The sequence below is a fragment of the Myotis brandtii genome, unplaced genomic scaffold (genome assembly GCF_000412655.1).
Source record: "Myotis brandtii unplaced genomic scaffold, ASM41265v1 scaffold145, whole genome shotgun sequence".
NCBI classification, from domain to species: domain Eukaryota; kingdom Metazoa; phylum Chordata; class Mammalia; order Chiroptera; family Vespertilionidae; genus Myotis; species Myotis brandtii.
The window spans coordinates 1,487,770-1,491,263 of NW_005355204.1; the positions used below are offsets into that span (position 1 = coordinate 1,487,770).

At 51.2% G+C, this 3,494-nt stretch overlaps 1 long non-coding RNA gene across 1 annotated transcript; it reads left to right on the plus strand.

Annotated features, from left to right (window-relative positions):
• Positions 1–6: 6 nt before the first annotated feature.
• LOC106725220 lies at positions 7–1,289 on the plus strand. The gene is made up of 2 exons (XR_001361090.1): positions 7–112; positions 925–1,289. It is a non-coding gene; the product is annotated as an uncharacterized LOC106725220 (long non-coding RNA).
• The last annotated feature ends 2,205 nt before the right edge of the window (positions 1,290–3,494 follow it).

Here is a 3,494-nt window from a genome sequence, read left to right on the forward strand (position 1 = left end):
CTTTGTCGCCTGCCTGGGGGGCCGGAGCCCGGTGGATCGGCCAGGGCGCGGCTCCTGGAGGGCTGGTGTGGAAGGAGAAGTGCGCGCTCCTGCGTGTTCCTTCCACCTGCAGGTTTGGGGAAGTAGCTGTTTCATAGACTTTTAACAGGTTAAAAACGTAAAGCAAAGCAGTTACCGCTCTAGTCGTGCGGATGATACCACAGCATAAAGATGTGTTGTTTTTGTGTGTTTTTTAAAATATATATTTTTATTGATTTCAGAGAGGAAGGGAGAAGGAGAGAGAGAATCATCAATGATGAGTGAGAACCATGGATCGGCTGCTTCCTGCAGGCCCCTAGTGGGGATCGAGCTGGCAACCAGGGCGAGTGCCCTTGACCGGAACCCTTCAGTCCACAGGCCGAGGCTCTAGCCACTGAACCAAACCAGCGAGGGCAAGATGTGTTGTTTTGGAAATCGCAGCCAGCTAAGACATGAGAAAAACTCAACAGGATGGGGCCCTTTTACCTGAGTGTTAAACACGGGAATTTCGGCCCCAGCTAACCTGTGGGAGGCGAAGCAGACAGGAAAGTGGGATTCCAGCTGGAGGCAGGATGCTGCTCAGCTTCTCCGGAAGATGGTCACATCCTGGCGACTCAACGCTGAAAGGACTCGCTTAGACCTGGCTCGTGATTTCTGAGCAGCACAGCAGCCCCTGATCACTTTATTTTCCAGGAAACTCAGCCAGTACTTCCTAGTTAACTGTCCTTCAGCACATGCACCGACTTCCAAGGAAATTTTAATACCCCCTCTCTTACTCTTTAAACCTTGTTACTGGTAGCCTTGAATTACCAACTTCAGGAAGAGCAGGGACTATAGGAGAGAAATAGAACATGCTTACTTGTTTTTACATTTGTGATTGACGTGTTCTTCCTTGCCATATTGCAGGGATTCTGGAATGACAACCTGATTACTACACAGTGGCTGCAGGGGCAAAGCCTGGCGCCTTCAGGACAAAACAGTGCTATCCCACAGACCACTTGCTGTGTGAGATGAAGAGGACTGCCAACGAAAGACTAAGCTGCAATCAGCCCTGTTAGATTGGAGGAATCAGACTTCCTAACATGGAATTTGAGTGGGGGGAAGCATTGGCGTGCATTCCTAACTTTGCCAAAGTCTCATTAGTAATTCCACTAGGCTTTAAGTTCCTTGAGGGCAAGAATCATATTTATTAGGGTTATCAGCATATCACCAGGCTGGCACAGTGCCTGACATAGCAAGTACTGAATGAATAAACCTCTCTCCTCCCTTCATCTGTGAGTCGGTATATAATTATGTGTGCATGTGTATGTGTTGCTATGGAGACATAAATACATTTCTCATAAAAACCTTGCTCTAGGGCAGTGGTTCTCAACCTTCTGGCCCTTTAAATACAGTTCCTCATGTTGTGACCCAACCATAAAATTATTTTCGTTGCTACTTCATAACGTAATGTTGCTACTGTTTTGAATCGTAATGTAAATATCTGATATGCAGGATGGTCTTAGGCGACCCCTGTGAAAGGGTCGTTCAACCGCCAAAGGGGTCTCGACCCACAGGTTGAGAACCGCTGCTCTAGGGTCTAGAACAGCCGTGGGCAAACTACGGCCCGCGGGCTGGATCCGGCCCGTTTGAAATGAATAAAACTAAAAAAAAAAAAAAGACCGTACCCTTTTATGTAATGATGTTTACTTTGAATTTATATTAGTTCACACAAACACTCCATCCATGCTTTTGTTCCGGCCCTCCGGTCCAGTTTAAGAACCCATTGTGGCCCTCGAGTCAAAAAGTTTGCCCACCCCTGGTCTAGAACACTCAACTTCAGTGGAGGGTACTAAATCTCAAACAAAGGAAGTAGTTTTCCCTTTCTTGCTCTTCACCAAATTACATTATGTAAGCTGTAAATACAGGGATGGGCAATAGTAGGGTTACAGTTGTGAGTACGAGAAACAGTTTATTCTTGTATTATTATTTATTAACTACTGATCCGACAAGCAAAATTGCGTGAGACCTGGGACCCTGGGGCTCCCGGATAGATTGCCCCAAAGAGGTAGGCTGGAGCTGCAGCCCCCCAGCCCCCCAGGCCTCTTTCTCTGCTTCCTCCTCCTCCTCCTCCTCCTCTTCTTCCTCACATTCTCCTTCACCTCCTCCTTGTCATCTTCCACTATGATAATGGCCTCTTCCTTTCCCTGTAGACTGGCTAACACCTGGTACTCCCATCCCCCTATGCTACAGGTATCTAGGGCCTCTCCACCAAAGCCGCTGGGCTATGGCTCTGGCTCAGTAACCTGAATGTCTGAATGTCGATCTCCAGGCTCCCCCCCTCCCCCTCAGGAGAGAATGTTTCCAGGCTCTCCGCGGGAGGGGGCGCCTCCCCATACCCAGACTCAAAATCAGGATCCCAGTAGCAACACCTGGCACCCAGGGTGAAGTACACGTGCACTCCCCCCTCCTCCAGAATGACATAGGGGGGCGGCGGGAGAGCGGGGCGCAATCCATCCCCTTCCTGTCAGCCAGCACCTGTGCCACTTCCCTTTCCTCTTTGAGCCTCCAGCGCTGCTCCAGTGGAGGCCGGGGCAGTCGCATGAGCCCTGGTGGTGGCGGAGGTGGCAGCAGCAGCAGCCCCTCGTTTTGAGAGGGCTCCGAGTTGCTCAGGCGGCAGGCCTTGGCAGGAGGCCCCTCCTCCGGGTGGTCCATGGTGACTGCACTCAGAGCACCCTGCTCGCCCCTTCCCTCTCAGCCAGGCCGCTGCAGCCTGTCACACCTGAAGAGGAGCTGCTGCACCTGAACACGACCAGCTCTGCTCACAGCTCCACTCTGTGTTCCCTCCCAGGGAGCCTGTCCTATTCCCTCCACACCAAGTGCTCAGGTCCCGCCCCTCCCTGACATCAAGGGCCTATTCTGCCTCCTCGCACACCCCGCTGCGCAGGCAGCCTCCTGCTGATGGGTTGTGAGGGCATGAGGGCATCACAGCATGATGGCGTGACGACCACCTAGGCCAGTGGTCAGCAAACCGCGGCTCACGAGCCACATGCGTCTCTTTGGCCCCTTGAGTGTGGCTCTTCCACAAAATAACACGTGTGGGTGCGCACGTACAGTGCGATTGAAACTTCGTGGCCCATGCGCAGAAGTCGGTTTTCGGCCTGGGCAAGTCTATTTTGAAGAAGTGGCGTTAGAAGAAGTTCGGGGTGTCGGTCAGTCCGGCAACGGGATTTGCAGCGGGGGTAGGCGCGCACGCGATTAATGCAGGAGTTGAGGATGGGAGAGTTGGAAGGGGTTGACCTCAGCGAACATACCTCAATCAGATTGAGGACGTTTTTAGCAAAGGCCAGCTTAGGAGTACCCTAATTAAGTTAATAACAATGTACCTGCCTATATAGTTTAAGTTTAAAAAATTTGGCTCTCAAAAGAAATTTCAATCGTTGTACTGTGGATATTTGGCTCTGTTGACTAATGAGTTTGCCGACCACTGACCTAGA